At 34.9% G+C, this 18,466-nt stretch overlaps 1 long non-coding RNA gene across 1 annotated transcript in view; it reads left to right on the forward strand.

Annotated features, from left to right (window-relative positions):
- LOC118764964 overlaps positions 1-17,485 on the forward strand; it is a 25,312-nt gene extending 7,827 nt beyond the window's left edge. The window contains exons 3-5 of the long non-coding RNA XR_005000805.1: positions 3,688-3,698; positions 11,726-11,728; positions 17,379-17,485. This is a non-coding gene — a long non-coding RNA (uncharacterized LOC118764964). The remainder of the gene's footprint in view (positions 1-3,687; positions 3,699-11,725; positions 11,729-17,378) is intronic.
- Positions 17,486-18,466: the final 981 nt, after the last annotated feature.

Genomic DNA, 18,466 nt, shown 5'->3' on the forward strand with positions numbered 1-18,466 from the left:
ATATTCATGTATGTAACTCAAAAGTTATCGTATGTTTTTATATATGAACTACGGAAGTTCTAAAATATCACACACACACACACACACTCGCACACGCACACACAAGCACGCACACATACACACATGCACATGTGTCTAGGTGTGTATGATTCCTATTTGTATATGTATAAAACTAGATAAAGAAATATTAACAAAAATGTACTCTCATACTTTATAGAATTCCCCTCAGAAGAGCACAATTGATTATCAAAGAATACTAATAAGACAATAAAAGCCACCATTTAACATTTGAACGTATGCAGGTCAGAAATGGAAATCCGATAAGATAGTACTCTAACCCTTTAACTGTCTAATTCTCATACTAAAGTGTGTTTAAACACCAGCCGCCCATAATGAGAAGGTAAGCACCGTTCTACATCCTGAAGATTTGGCTGAGATAGGTCCAGATACATAGTAAAGGTGAATATGGAAAATATATTGTTCCGAGCAATATCACATACTCTTATATCTTAAATTTAAAAAAAAAAAACGTTAAATTAGAATATAGTTCGGTTTTCCATATAACACACGCACACACACACACACGCGCGCGCGCGCGCGCAGGCACACGCACACATACACACACATCATTAGCAGTTTAACTCAGCCTCAAGACTTAAAGCTTCCTAGAAGGGTAGAATAAGCCTAGTACTTATTCTATCGGTCGCTTAAGCCGAACCGCTAAGTTACGGGGACGTAAACACACCAGCATCGGTTGTCAAACGATGGTGTAGGGACAAACAAAGTGCACAAACACACAAACACACATGCACACACGCACACACACACACACACACACACACACACACACACATATATATATATATGTACACGACGGGTTTCTTTCAGTTTCCATCTAGCAAATCCACTCACAAGGCTTTCGTCGGCCCGAGACTATAGTAGAAGACACTTGCCCAAGTTGCCATGCAGTGGGACTGAACATGGAACTATGTAGTTGGTAAATAAGATACTTACCACATAGCCACTCATGCGCCTATATATATACACATCACACACACGCACACACATACATACATACACGCTATTATGAGCAAAAATATTAGTGAAGGATTGCCCATACATATATTTTGTAGTTGTTAAAAGTGCATTTATAAAATAATATTCATTGAAGCTGAGTAGTGCTCATCGAATCATAAAGCATAACGGCTGAGCATTTAGCAGTCACCCGTGTCCATAAAGCAATCCTCGGGTACAATCAGGGATGGCCTTTCGCAGTGTACCCAATTTCATTTGCGTTTTGGGTCGCTACGAAACTATGGGTATAGACACCTTCCTAGATGCCTTGAGCTCGGATTGAAATGAAAAATGAGACAACATGATTGCAAAGCAAACTTCTTCACTATTATATCATAGCTATGTATGTATGTATGTATGTATGTATGTATGTATGTATGTATGTATGTATGTATGTATGTATGTATGTATGTTTGTATGTATATATGTATGTATGTATATATGTACGTAGGTAGGTATATATGTTTGAATGTCTGTGCGTATGTGTTTATGTATGTATATATGTCCGTATGAGTGTATGTATTTATGTAAGTGAGTATGCATGTATATATGTGTGTATCTATGAATGATTGATTGAATGAATGTATTAGTTTGGATATGTGTATGCCTGCACTGTTACATCATTTGCAAATATTTAAAGCAGACGTGTCGATTAATGAGTAAAATTAGTTTAGTCTTGCCATTAACTCATTAGATCGCTTTATCAACAAGAATTAAGAACCAAAATGCGAAATTATTAAATTACATCTGATTCATAATTTCTTCCCTACGGAACATGTTACTGGAAATTTAGTTGTTTTATAAATAGAACATACACACATACACACATATACATACGTACGCACAAATACACGGGTATATATCCACTATGTATCTCTTCATGTATGTTTATGTTCATACGCACTCACCAGAAAAAAAAAGGACTCGATGCATAAATTAGAGAATGTATATATGTTGTAGTCTTGAAATCTCAGTAAAATAATCTCGCCACTGATTATCCAAGTGATGGAATTAGAGAAGCTTACGTGAAAATATATAAGCAAAATTACACACTAGTTCAAGGAAATATGGCCAGTTGTCAACATTTGATTAAATGCCAGAAACTTTTAGAAAATATATTACACAAATCATTCATTCCATTGGTAATCACCGAAATCATGATGTATTCATCTATTACCCTTCAGAAGATACACATGATATATTCATGTCTCCAGTATCATATATTCAATTGAACTGAAAGCAGATTGAGTGACTATTCTTAGTTGAGATTGAACATTAACCGTATCACCCTCTCAATCTTAGCCAGTATTTCATATTGTACTTAACTAAAATTTAGAAACACTCCGACTTGCTCTAGTTCAAAAGCACTTACAAAAATTGCTTGAGAAAACAGAGGTAGTTGATAAATCTTTTGGCGACTTCCTACAGATTTACAACCAAGATAAGGTAATTTTCATTTTATTCAGAAAACATTCTGTAAATACTGCAATGCAGTTTTTTCCCCCAATTGTCAATGTAGATATGCAGTCAGTTACACCCAACTGGGCCACATTCCATTGACTTAAAACAATAACGGAATATCATTCTCGAAAAATAGAATTAGTGCTGATCGGGCTGATTGAGGACTCAACATTATCTGGTACTTTAAGTTCACATACATAAACATAGCCAGATTACTTACCGTACTTTACTGAAGATGGGACTTACTCTCCACCAGGCCAGCATATTTCATTTTTTTTAGTTGGGATTTTTAATTCTTCTAACTTGCCTTTCTTCTTCATAATTAATCCTTAAAGCAAATGGATGAATTTTTGTTGTTGGAGGTCTCCTCTTATGGATGTACCACGTTTGTTTCCTGTTTAAAATTGCTGTTTGCACTCACGAGTGTTTATTGAATTGATAGTTTCTTCCCATTTATGGGAGAACCAACGAGAAGTACGATGCAAGCTGAACCAGCCAAGAGCCATAGTTATGCGGCTGCGACTCTAAAAGTGTTGAAGTCCAGGATTTGGAAGTGCGAGAAGTGAAAATCGAGCCGGAAATGCTAAAGGAATGCGGCAACCTTTTAGAAGAAGAATGTCACAATCTAAAGTTGACACCTTCACTCCATTTAACATATAATGTAAAGAGAAAAAACATAATTTATAAAACTCTGAAAAGTTCATCGAAGAAAATTGAAGTAGCACCAATTGAAGAAATTGAGAAGAGTTTACAAGTAATTAAAAACAAGGCGACATCAAGAGGAAGAAAATATGGCACAGTGGAGATGCGTTTCGATAGCGAAGTCGAAGCGATATTGCACTCCACTGATGCCATAAAATCGGAAGAGTGGGTTCTCCTACCAACTTACTGCAGCAGAAGAGTTGTCCGAGTGAGGGTGGGGAAAATACCACCAGAATTAGAGGGGACATGGCTGGTTGCAGCGATATTACACAATATGGAAGAAGATGCCAGGATACTAAGAGTGAAAAGAATGAGAAAGGTGGACTGGTGGGTATACGGGATTGAGATGTCACTTCAGACTATTGATAGTGATAAAATCAAGATTCCAGATGAAATAATTCTTCCAGAAGATATAAGATTGAGAGTAGTGGTGGAGGGTAGGCCTCCCAGAGGTTATTTGCGTGGCGAGAAAGGCTACATGAAGGCGAGGTGCCGCCGGAGAGAAGAAAAAGAACAAGAAATGGAACAGTCGGAGGAGTAGGAGAAAGCGAATGATGAGATACAGGAGGAGGAGTAGAAAGAGGTAGAGGAGGCATTCGAATTGGTTAAAAAAGAAAAAGAAAATAGGGCTCTCCCCGGAGAGAGACAGAAAAAGAAAAGAGAAACGAAGAAGATAGAGGAAGCAGTCGTAAAAGAGGTTGAGAAGGAGATTGAGAGAGAGGTAGAAAAGGAGTTTGAGGAAGAAGTTATGGAGGAGGAGAAGATGGAAGAAGACAGACTGGAGAGTTGATTGACCAATGAGGTGGAGCAACAGCAGCAGGAAGAGGTAGCAACAGCGACTGAAATAGGTAGAGTGACTCTCAGAGCAGAATACAGTGCGCAACTGGTATTTTGTAAAATACGGCAAAAATGTTTGCACGGAAAATATGGTTACCAAGATGAAATCGGTCATAAGGGTAAAGTTACCAAAGGACAGTTATGCTAAGGATGTAAAGGCGATTCTAATAGACAAGGTAGAAAGAAAAATGCAGATTCGAACCACCAACTTTCCATGTAGAGTTCGACGAACTACCATCAGTGGTCGAACTAAATGAATTAAGGCCGTATATAAAACGGATTTTAAAAAAGAGTAATTTGTGTTTAAAAAACAAAATAGTAAAACAAAAGATGCAAAGAGACTAACGACATGGATTATAAAACGAACAGTAAGAAAGTTTAGATGGTACTGCATGTGAGTGGGGTGCATGCAGCCATTTCATCTCCATCAATTACATTGTACGTATTACCATTTTTCATTCGTTTTATGTTTTTGCCCCCACAGTGCTGTCCTGCATTGTCCCCTGTGTTAGGCCCTTGTGGCTGTAATAAAAATCATTAAAGCAAATGAACTTATCCCGCCCCATCACGAAGTGAAGCATTTTAATTAACTATTCTTTAGGTCTATGATGAATAAGTGTTCCATTATCTATGTTTCCTACGGATAAGAAGTCTCGGATAATTTTCTATGTTAAGTCTTTCAATATTTCTCAACTTCCATTATCCGCTCGAAATCTTTATACACCTTGTGAGACTTTACATGTATGAGGAGGTATCAAAAAGCCGAAACGAGTCCAACGATGTACCATACTTGCCAAAAATCATACTGTCTGGGAAATGCGTGCCTTCTATCGTTAAATATTTCTATTATTTGTAAATAAGATTGGTCTTCCTTGTCTTTTTGACTGGAAATGAAGAATAAGTTAGCAATTTATTTTTCTTGTCATCATTACGAATGTATTAAACATTTTAACCTACTACATTGTATCAAAACGGAAACTTAATTATTTAAAGATTTTATAGAAACAATTCCTGGCAGAAAAGCGTGTTCTACTGTGATATTTCTCTGTTATCTTTATTTTTATTATAGTGAAGGAAATCTCAAATGGAAACGACTTCATGCTAACATACATTGTTACACATTGACTCAAGCCCTGACAATTTTTGGAAGGTAACAGTTAATTGAATCAACGCAGTACCTGACTGGTACTTATTTTATTTCATTCTGTAGGATTATATATAAGGCAAATCGCAGTGAGAGTAAATTCATAGCTGATAGTAATGATACTGAATATAGTAAAGTATTAAAGCTGTCATTGTGAATTTTACGATTCACAGTTCACGACTCGTATGATACATAATTAAAATAGAAAATTTTAAAATATATACTTTATTTTGAAAATCTAGTGTGGCCAGCTGATAATATTACCCCATACTGCATTTGAAAGAGGGCTTATTGAAATATGCTGTTCATTTTAAAGATACGATTCAAAGAATATTTTATTTCTTTAGCGTTTATAGCAAATTTTACCTGCAGTTTAATGATAAAATAACATTTCGACCAAAACCGTTTGTTTCAATTTTTACGACAGCATATCGCGTGTTTTCTACTTTATTATACTCCTCACCTTCGTTCTGCATCTCCTTCCCTCAAAAGTTTTTTATCTTCATCCCCTACGTCCACGTTGTCGTGTACGCGTTGTGATGGCGCATTCATTAATCTACACCACTCCCCTTCCTTCTCTCTGTTTCTTGCTTTCGATCTCTCTCTCTCTCTCTCTCTCTCTCTCTCTCTCTCTCTCTCTCTCTCTCTCTCTCTCCCAAATTTTAGAAATTTATTAACTTTTTCTTTCCCCGAAACAAAATTAGCCTGTGCATAATGCACATAAAATATATATCTATGTACAGTCATATGCTCGCGCATAAAATGTCTTTATCTTACTTTTCTATCACAACTCTCAACAAACAGCCGTACTTACACATATTTAAAAAGACATACACACACACACACATACATATATACATACACATACATATATGTACATGTATATATATATATGTATATATATATATATATATATATATATATATATATAATATGCATATATATATATGTATATATCTATATAAATACGTATATATATATATATATTTATATATAAATACGTATATATATATATATTTATATATAAATACGTATATATATATATATATTTATTTATTTATATATATATATATTATATATATATATATATATATATATATATATATATATATATATATATATATAATATATATATAAATATATATATATATAGATATATATATAAATATATATATGCATACATACAAAAATTTATATATGTATGTACATATGAGAGAGAGAGAGAGTGGATATGATGCGTTTATTGACATGAATTTATGGACACTTTACACGTTCTCTCACTCTACAGATAAACTTATTTGTCAAATGCATTTTATCAAACAAAAATTATAGTCCGTCCAAAAACACATTCGCATATCTCAGCATATTTTGCCTAATTTATCTACATCTCATTTGGTTTGTCAACATATATATATATATATATATATATATATATATATATATATATATATATTTATTTATTTATTTATTATATATATTTATTTATTTATATTTATTTATTTATATATATTATATCTACTACACATGTTGGAAATTCTGTCTGTGGATGTGTTTGTGGAGTTGTTACCTAACACATCCCACATCGTTTTATCGATTTTGATGAAACGAGACACGTGAGTAGAATTCCTGTCTGGAAACCTCATGCCATATACAGATTGTTGAAAAATTGATAATAGGGTCCCTGGAAGGGATCCTTATATATCTAATATATTTTCTTTGACAGCCAATGGAAATAACTCATTCGCCCGTGGAAGGGATCCTTATATATAGCCAAGTGAAATAACTCATTATTTGGTGTAAATAACTAAATTATTTGGTCTAAATCAAATTGAGTATGCTTATTTCTTAGTATTTGAACTGTTAGAGTTATTTTCGCAATTTATCCATTACAGCCCTTAAACAAGTAAACAGTATTTTCCTAAACACTAGATCTACTTATTTCGGTTAGTGATATATTCACGAAAATACCAATACTAGCGCCGCTGAGGGCTATGTTTCTCTGGAAACACACAAAAGCCCTTTTAAGAGTTATTTACTTTGAATTGTTATTATCTCATATCTGATTCGATTTTAGTACACATACCTTATTAATATTTCCTCCCAAGCTCTATATACTCTAGGAATACATTAAAGCCCTTTTCGAGGCTACTTTATTTGAATTCTGACTATCGGGTAGCAAATTTCATATTATTACATAACTGACTTCACAATTTGGATGTTCATAACTTACATTATTTGCATTATTTATATTTGACGGATATTTGTCCTCAAATTGTTTATTGTTAACACAACATTTTGGCTGATATAACCTCCAGCTTCATCAGGCGTCTTGGGGAAATTTCGAACCCGGGTTCTTATTTCCAAGGTATTTTTCGATGTTATTATTATTATTATTATTATTATTATTATTATTATTATTATTATTATTCATGTCACTGCCTGGAATCGAACTCGGAAACCACTACGCCATATGCCCGTGGTCATATGGCATAGTGGTTAAGATTCCGAGTTCGATTCTAGGCAGTGACCTTTATAATAATAATAATAATAATAATAATAATAATAACAACATCGAAAAATACCTTAGGAATGAGAACCCAGGTTCGAAATACCCCCAAGACACCTGATGAAGGTTGGATGGTATATCAGCCGAAACGTTGTGTTAACAACAAACAAGATTGGGACAAATATCCGTCAAATACAATTAATGTAAATAATGTACATAATTCCGCATCTCTTAAATATAGAACTGTATCATTCATAACTTATTGGGAATTCCTAAAAACATGATCCTGTGTAAGCACTACCAAATATTGTAACTGAAGATATTTGCGTATGCTCTGTTCGTGTGAATACTAATTATCAAACAGTGAGTGATACGAAAGATAAACATGATAATACAAGATCATACTGGTGCTTATGAGAATGGTGCTTATGACAACGGTTGGTACGTGCGAGAATATATCAAACTGATATGTTATTGCTTTGCATAATTTGCTCCAAATTCCTGTAAAGAAATCCGTATCACGTATGCAGGCCACTCCTTTGAGATTCTTCCATTTGATTCTTATGCTGTGTTACTTAAAAAGCTAACTCCTATGAGAATGATTTCTTTGCATATTAACATCACGCCCACGCGAGATTTGTGCTGAGCAATCGGTTTATTATCGTCTGTGTGCGAGCTTGTTTGAAGCTTTGATTCTCTTATCAAAATAGATGTAGACACCATCTCTCACATCCTGCTGATCGTGTTTTCGACAGTTTCTTCCGTGAAACTGAAAACGAAGTTTGTCCGTACATACATACATACATACACACACACACACACGTACAGAGAAGCCAACATACATAGGTGCATATATGCAAATATATATATATATATACAAACATACATACTTGCACACATATGCACTTGCAAACATACACACAAATTCACACACACAGACACACACTCACAAGCATATTCTCTCTCTCTTTCTCTTTCCTTCTCTCTCTCTCTCTCTCTCTATATATATATATATTTATATATATGTGTGTGTATGTGTGTGTGTGTGTGCATGTATGTATACACATGAAAAGAGTTTAATCTTCAGTTGCATTATAATAACCAGCATATTTAAATAGCTTGCTGAGCTCTAAATACGTGCATAAACATACATATACACCCTCATATATATATATATATATATATATTATATATATATATATATATATATATATATACCAACATGCGTACATATACGTACTCGCACGCACATACACATAGTGATATATGTATATATTTCCAAATAAATATACAAGAATTCATCGACAAAGTAGATTAAAGTGCTACAAACTCAGCGAATAGAAATAGAGGCTTCATTGTTAGAAAATTATTTTAACTTTACATACATGTATTTTTTTTCGGTGTTTTTGATTGACAAATCACTTAAAGTGTCAGCTCTGAGAGGCTCTTTGCAAATTTGTCAGCTGGTTTCAGCCTAATGAATCGTAAACTTCTATTGTTCATTTTTGAAATGATTCTAACGTTCCAATGAAACATAAGTGCGGAATAATGTTTTTTTTTAAAGTAAAAAAAAAAGAATACTGTCGACAGTAACGTACCTTAATGTAAATGAACGAAACTGTACGCGTTGTTTACACATAGATATAGATATATACACGTAAATATCGATCATTGCATTGGTGGATATAATTTCTTTATTTGTGAATTAAGGCTACCATTGGTCTCATATTAAGAAAAGTAGGGAAATATCCTAATTTCTTCATAATTTTTCAAGCCGATCATATCGAGAAAGTTGTTCGCCTCCATTATGGGGAAAACAGCTCCGTTTAGTTCCCGGAGATTCTCGTGAATTTACGTGAATAAAACAACGAATCAATGAATAAAACAATAAATCAACGTACCTTTTGGGTGGTATCCTCTGGATGTTTGCCTCCCATGGATATGTATTTTGGGCAAATTTTTGTGTGGTTAATTTGTTTGCATTATTTTGTTTTTATTCTGGGTATGGTGTTCTTATATTTGTATGCTGAGATAGTTAGTCATTGGGGCATATTCTGTGTGTGAAATTTATGTACTCTGTCTGTTCAGATTTCACGTTTAGGAAAGGGGCTATTCTGGTGGTATTACCGTCGCAGATAGTGGATCTTTTTGAAATATCTGAGTGTAAGATATTGCTGGTGTATGCAGGGGGAGGTTTCATCCATAATGTTTAGGATGCTATCTGTTGAGTGTATAATGTATAATTTTTCAGTAATACAGAGTTCACGTTTGGTGCACCATCCTCTGTGTCTTTTGGCTTTAACAATAATCTTCCATTCTATGTGGGGGTAGCTTATTCTACCTTTTTTCAATGTCCATATAGTATCTGACTGGGATGTCGCATGTTTTTTTTAAATTTTTGTCTCTGTTGTGTGTATCTTTCCTTGAACGAGTTGCCTGTAATTCCGATATGCGTCTTTGCTATTCCGTTAGGGTCCGTGATCTTGGTTTTGTGTACGAGTTCTTTCTGGAGAAAGTTGTTTAGAGGGCAGTGGTTTGGGGATCTAAAATTGCATTGTCTTTCGGGGTGTTTCTGGTCCGTTTATTCTTATTGTGATTGAGTATTATTGACCTTATATTAGGGAGACAACGATAACTATTTCTATTGAAGATCTTGTGGTATTTGTGTGAATGTGGAAAGTAGTCTATTAGTTTTAAGAATTTCTTAGCTATGCTAGAAGCAATATCCATGCTATAAGGTGGCTTAACCATACGATTTTCCTCTGCGTCTTTTTGGTCTATTTATAGTTGGTTCAATGTAGTATATGCTATTCTTGAAGTCGGATCTTTCTATTGCAGCATTATAATATGGGGCGGCTTTTCAAAGGTGCCTGTATCGGCGGATAAATTGGAGACGCCTGCTAATGTTGTTAACCATGTGTTTAATTATTGCTGGTTGGTAATTATACACATGTATACACATACATACATACATACATACATACATACATACATACATACATACATACATACAATCATATATACATATTGATAGAAATGGTAAGACAACAAAAGAATGAAAGAGACCTCGATATTATGAGTTTCGGATATCGGGACGGAAACTCACGCCTCCATCTCTTCAGTTATTCGGCCATCGAAAAAAAATATATATATACGGAAAGAGAGAGAGAGAGAGAGAGAGAGAGAGAGAGAGAGAGAGAGAGAGAGAGAGAGAGATAGGCACATGAATAAATAAATACACGAGCGCGAGAGCGCGCTCAAGAACAAATACATAAGTAGATGTATCACATGATAATATAGATTCAATACCCACAAAAATATTGTTCATAACAAAATTTCAGAAGTACAGCGTTTGCTTAACGCATTAGTGGGAAGAGTATAATTCAACAGAAGGAAGGAAGAGAGAAATATAGAGGAAGTGAGAAAGAGTGAAAATAAGGTAAAGTGTAAAAAACTAAGTGGAAGTGCTGGTCTATGGGGTTGTATAATAGGGAGGAAAGGGAAGGTAAGTATATGCAAATATAAGAGGTTATCTTATATTTATGGAGGCGCAATGGCCCAGTGGTTAGGGCAGCGGACTCGCGGTCGTAGGATCGCGGTTTCGATTCCCAGACCGGGCGTTTGTTGAGCGAAAACACCGAAAGCTCCACGAGACTCCGGCAGGGGGTGGTGGCGATCCCTGCCGTACTCTTCGCCACAACTTTCTCTCACTCTTTCTTCTGTTGGCCTGCTCACTTAACCAGCGGGGTGGCGTCAATTGAAGGCTAAAACAATGCGAAGCGCATTGTGACCAGCGATGTGTAGCATCATCTGATAGCTTGGTCAGTCACGGTGATCATGGTGATCTTATATTTGCATATACATAAGAGAGGAGTGGACAGCGTGTTACTCTGTTGCGTGTGATTGCTTAGCGGTTTGGAAGTGCAGTACAGGCGTTACTTATGGGATGTGCGTAATACTTATAAAGGTGTAGTGAAAGCATGTGGGCGAATAGGCGGGAGCAAGTGAGAGTCTAAAGGAATAAAGGTATGTCAGGAAACTAATGGGATGGCGAGAGCCATACAGAAGTTGCTATGTATATATAATATATACATAACCGCGCTCACACACACTCACACACACACACACACACACACACACATCTAAGGTATACATAAAACACATACATACATAAATACACCAACACACACATGTGTTTGAGTATATAAATGTGTGTGTGTATATGTCTATATGTCTATGTGAATTTTAAAAATGTATTTGGGGTGATAATAAGAAAATTATTCGAGTGTAAAAGCTTTTAAAGACCCCAATTAAATTAATCGAAAACATTATCCATTACAAAGCACCGATATATAAAAAATATACTTAGATCTATTTTGCGCAATAAAATAGAATTTTGCCTAGACATAAACAATACATACATACCTACATAAAGCATACACCCATATATATATATATATATATATATATATATACATATATTTACACATGTATACGTATACATATATATGTATATGTGTATATCTATTTGTATATATGTATGTATATGTGCTTATATATGTATATATATGTGTATATATATATATATATATATATATATGTGTGTGTATATATATATAATATATATATATATATATATATAATATATATATATAATATATATATATGAATGTGTGTGTGGGCGCATGACTTGGTGGTTAGGTTCTTGCACCCACGATTACAAGATCATGGTTCGATTCCCAGACCGTGCGTTGCGTTATGTTCTTGAGCAAAGCACTTCATTTCACGTTGTTCTGCGATCATTTCGTCGTCTGACACGTCGCACAATGTGCACACACACACACACATACAGACACACACACACACACACAAATATATATATATATATATATATAATTAACCCCCCCACCCAAAAAATAAAAGAAGCGACACAACAAGAAAAATAACAATAACGCGGGAACGTGGTACATGCAAAGTATTAATAGATGCTCAGGGAAGGAAAGAAAGGTAGTTTTACGCTTCGAGCAAAGCTCTTCTGCAGAAACAAGAGAATAAGAAAGTCCAAGAGAAAGGAAAGACGGAGGAAAAAAATCGCCGACAAATCCCCGTATAGTTCCATTTATGTGTGTGTGTGTGTACAGCACAGAGCACACAGACATAGACAGGGAAATGTAAACACAGGAGTGCGCACATGCCCACAGAAACTTACCCAACCGCACACAAGCACATATTTTAACCACAATATTTTCTCTGCTAAGCATCAGCTTAATGCTAGTAATAATAATGCATATCCCGCTCGTGAGGAGCAAGGATGAAACTGATTGAGAACTGAAAACAAAAATAAGTAATTAGTAATTACACAACGAACCTTATAGCGTAGTGGTTAAGAACGCGGACTACTAACCCCAAGATTCCGAGTTCTATTCCAGGCAGTGAACTGAATAATAATAATAATGATGATAATAATAATAATAATAATGATAATAATAATAATAATAACAACGACAACAACAACAACATCGAAAAACTATCTTAGGAATGAGAACCCAGGTTCGAAATTTCCCCCAAGACACCTGATGAAGGCTGGAGGGTATATCAGCCGAAACGTTGTGTTAACAACAAACAAGATGAGGATAAAAATCTATCAAAAATGTCCAAAACTACAGAGGTGATCTAATGGGGATATGGGCTAGAGGTGACAGTCCATATAAGTCTGCCAGGCCTCCATCAGATTGTGGAAGAGCTGGTTTTGCCGGATGAAACTAGATTGAGGATTGTTGTGGAAGGTAAACCTCCATTATGTTTTTTTGTGCGGAGTAAGGGGACACATGAAGGCCAAGTGTCCCCAGAAACACAAGGAGGAAATAACAGAAAAAGAAATTCAAGAAGAAGAGAGTAGAGGAAGAGAAAATGGAGGAGCCACCTACGGTGGTGAAAAGAATATAGAACTTAGAATCAACACCAAAAAGCCCCAAGGAGAAAAAAAAAGAAAGACAAATGAAGAGGAGAATAAGAAAGAAAAGAGAAAAAATAGAAAACCAAGTGAGATGCGAACGTACGAACCGTCGCCTTCAACTAGCAAGGAAGAAGGTGTACGAAAGAAGGATGGAAACAAAAGAGACAGCGAATTTGAGATAGAGACATTTATGACGGACAAAGAGAGTGGTAAAGGATATGAGAGAACGATACCTACAGGGAGAAGTATATGAAAAAAGCGTCGAAATTGAAAAGAGAGTAACAAAAATGAAAAATATTATCAGAGTGAAAATAGCAAACCATGAAGGTGAGGGTTTGCTATTGGAGAGAGAAAGAGGAGAGTGGTTGGTAGAACTATTTGGGAAAAAAGAGTTGAAATAGCACCATTTCAGTATAGATACAACGAGCCAGCTGTTGTATTTTTTGACGATATAAAGCAGCATTTGTTGTAATTTTGTGTTAAGGAAAAGATACAAGAATGTAAAGTAAAACTGTAATTTAAAAAACAGTAAAATCGAACTACCTACTTTGGTGGGTAGGAAAGCTATTTTATTCTCATTAATTATATTCATAATTCATCCGATATGTATTTTCACATACCCCAATGTATTGCTTTCTCAGTCCTTGTACTGCCTCCTCTATGTTATGGCTGTAGTGCCAAAATAAAGAGAGAAAAGTTATTCAATTGGATTCTGGAAGCTATGATTGCCTGTTTAGTTTATCATGCACTGTTTGCTTTGTGTTAGGCATTTATGGATTTATTTTATTCTCCAGGAATTCGCCAGAACTTTTGCCAGATTCAATATAATTTCTGTGTCACATCTCGGTGAGTACAAAAAAAAACCTCTTATGTTATGTTATAATAATCATGTGGATTTTGAACCCTGCGTTTGTGGCAGGTTGTGTAGCAATTTTGCTAGCTACTTCTGTTAAGATAAATGTTAAAATTTGTATAAATATATATATAGTAAGAGGAAGGTTATGAATATCCAGGCAAATAAGGCGTTACTGTCTGTAAACATATATATATATGATGTGTGTGTGTAATTGTGTGTGTCTTCGTTCAACTAAAATTCTTCAAGCTGTTGCCCCAGCATGGCTGGAGTCTAATGACTGAAGCAAGAGTAAGAGAAAAGATAAAAGATGCATGTATGTGTATGTGAGTGTGCGCGTGTATATGTGTATGTGTACATATGTATATATATGACATAAATCGATGTACACACGCATATACATACACACATATATACATATGCGCATATATAAATAAATATATATATAATAAATATATATATATATATATATATAATATATATATATATATTATATATATATATATATATATATAATATATATATATATATATATATATATATATATACATGTATTAAGGCAATAGGAAATACTAATAACAAAATAGAAATAAGGACAAGAAGCACAAGAGAAGTTCACTGCTAATATTATTATGTTGACGCTCAAGGAAGCATGGAAAGATGAAAAATTGATAACGTTTCAGACGTAGACTTTTGTGCGGATAATAGAGGAAAGAACCGGAGAAAGTAGAAAGAAAAAGAAAGCAGAGGAAAGAAGGGGTCCCTGAAAATAATGCACTTGGGTTTGCGTCCACAGGCTTGATATAGATGAGACAAATAATTCTAATTCAGGTGGAAGCACAACGATTATGTTTGGTGGTGAAAGGCATTTGTCGTAATCGATCTCAGCTACTTAAGTGCTACTTTGCTTCTTGGTAACGACAAGAGTGAAAGGCAAAATCAACCTCGATAGTATTTGAACAATAGGCGTTGTGGTAAGTAGCTTGCTAACCAACCACATGGTTCCGGGTTCAGTTTCATTGCGTGGCAATGTGGGTAAATGTCTCTTACTATAGCCGCGGGCCGACCTCAGACTTGTGAGTGGATTTGGTAAACGGAAACAGAAAGAATGTCGTCGTATATATGTATATATATATATATATATGTGTGTGTGTGTGTGTGTGTGTTTGTGTGTGTGTGTGTTTGTGTATCTTTGTTTGTCCCCACAACATCGCTTGACAACCGATGCTGGTGTGTTTACGTCCCCGTAACTTAGCGGTTCGGCAAAAAACTGATAGAATAAGTACTAGGCTTACAAAGAATAAGTCCCGCGGTCGATTTGCTCCACTAAAGGCGGTGTTCCAGCATGGCCACAGTCAAATGACTGAAACAAGTAAAAGAGACCAAAAGAGAGAATATTTTCTCAACTTCTTACAACAAGTAAACTTATAAACATTTACAAGCGTTCTTAAATTTATTAATGCAATTGTTGCAAACTCCCACCCTTGCCAGTTTCCACCGAATTCAGATTTTATCCTGTTTTATTGTAGTTTTTGGTTATGTTTCCCAGGGCCATGCTGAGGAAATACTGTCGTTCATCTTGCTCTTTGACAGTAATCCGATATTACAACGGTTTGCCAGAGAACTTTGTTTCGACAAAGTCATCAAAACATTTTTAATTCTCGTAAGGCGATATATATTGAATTGATGAGAGATAATATTCCCTTGTTTGCTAGGAAATACTTCAATTCGTGATGGACTGCTGAGACACTGGCACAAGATATGTTAAGATATAAAGGTCTGTAAAAAGATACTAAAACTTACGTAATCAAAACCAAAGCTTGGAAACTAAGAGTGTGCAGGAGAGAGGAAGGATGAAAATGATAGAGGGGAAAAGTGCAACAGTTAGAGAAGAAATGAGAGTGAGGAAGTAGAAGCAACAAAGAGCAAAAGAATAAGAGAAACCGACCGCGAAATTGAGTGGAGAAAGGAATGATAGAGCGGAGGAAGGTAGAGGAGTGATTTGTATGTGTCTGTATATGTATATATATATGTGTTTGCGTGGGTACGTTTCTGTATGTGTTAGTGTGTATGTGTGTGTGTGTGCATGCATTATTTTACAAATGCCGGGATAGTCAAAAGTAAAAACAGAAATTTTCGGCTAATGTTAGCAATAAATGTCAACATGTATAAATGACTTGAAACGACATGAAACGTGATAGTTATACAGCTACACGCACACACATATGTACACTCATATTCGCATATATCTGTGTGTGTACATTTATGTAGGAGTGCGCGTGTGTATTTATATGTAGTTTATGTTTATTTGTATGTACGTATCAATACTTCACGTAAAGTTTATATTCATTGGGAATTAGTCGATGATTCACAAGTTGATACTCAAAATTTCGTTCAATATGTGCTTGTTCAGGCAACACTGAACTGAGTTGAGATTCTCGCTGGTCCGGTTAAGCAGTAGTTTGTTCGATATTAATCAAGTCTCATTAAAACGGTACGCCAACAAGAAGTGGCTTTACAGGGAAACTACTGAAGAATTCTTCCTTCCCACTTTTACACATTTATACAAAGATCCAGAAGTAGAAAGCAATCAAGCTATTAACTTAAATGTAGCCACAGAGTAGCTATATATATATTGTATAAAATTAATAAGCCATCATAACAGAACCTAAAATAGCTGACGACATTTTTGAGCAAGGGGGTACAAGTTGTATAACATCCGCATGCTAAATTTTCTCTCTATTTCTGTCTCTCCTTCTAGGTGTATGTATGCGGGAATACACGTGTGTGTCTATTAATTTGTTTGTGCGTTTGTGCATATATATATATATATGTTAATTGGTAGCATAATATGGCTGTCCTGGAAGGGACGTTGTTACTGTTTATTAGCCCCATGAAACATCGTTTCTAGCTTGCTATACAACACATTATCTGTGTCCTTATATTTTCGAATCGGGAATTCAGCTCCCCGACCAGTAAAAACATCTGTGGACTAGTTTCAGGGTTATTCTCCTTCATCAACATTGATTAGCTGCTTGGCAATTAAATTTTAATTAAAAAAATGTTAATATATCTCTCTGAAAGATTTAGAAATAATATTATTTCTATTTATAGATCAGTGGCTGTGTATCTCTTTGAAATCTATATTTTCGAACCGTGAATTCGACAACGCCACCTAGCCAAACAGTTAATCTGTGTTGATGAAGAGTCCGCAGTTGTTTTGTGCTGGGCGAGTATGCTGAATTCCCGGTTCGAAAATATAAGGACACAGATAGTGTGTTGTATAGCCAGCTAGAAACGATGTTCCTTGGGACTAATAAACAGTAGTAACGTCCCTTCCAGGACAGCCATATTATGTTGGCAATTAGATTTTACTTTCAACAAATGTTACCGTATGTCTCTCTCTGAGAGATTTAGAAATAATACTATATATATATATATATAATTACATATAGGCGCATCTGTTAGTGTACCTGTGTGTGTATACAAACATACCAATCTGCATCTATATACACGTATATGCATGCACAGAACACAGGCAGTAAAAATAAAACGAATAGCTATAAATAAGAATACTGAAAACATCTATTGCTTTAAGAAATTGTCATTCTTCTAGAAAGTAAGATATATTAGTTGATATATGAACTTATAGCATTATTTATATAAAACAGATGGAGTCGTCATATAAGAATTCTGCAAAATAATTTAATATTTAATTAGATAAGATATATGAGCAACATTATAAAGCGTCGTAGCAAACACAACACATTAAACTCAAAGATAAACTAAAATTTATAACTTAATATAAAAAACAAAACACTAAAGCATAGACGTTTTGACGGAGAAAGACCTTAAACTTACAGGTGGCTAGGTAAATCCTAGATGACCAATGTAATTTACACATATGTTTCTTCTAATGGTCTCCGTTATTAC

Source organism: Octopus sinensis, linkage group LG10, assembly GCF_006345805.1.
Source record: "Octopus sinensis linkage group LG10, ASM634580v1, whole genome shotgun sequence".
In the NCBI taxonomy this organism is placed as follows: Eukaryota; Metazoa; Mollusca; class Cephalopoda; order Octopoda; family Octopodidae; genus Octopus; species Octopus sinensis.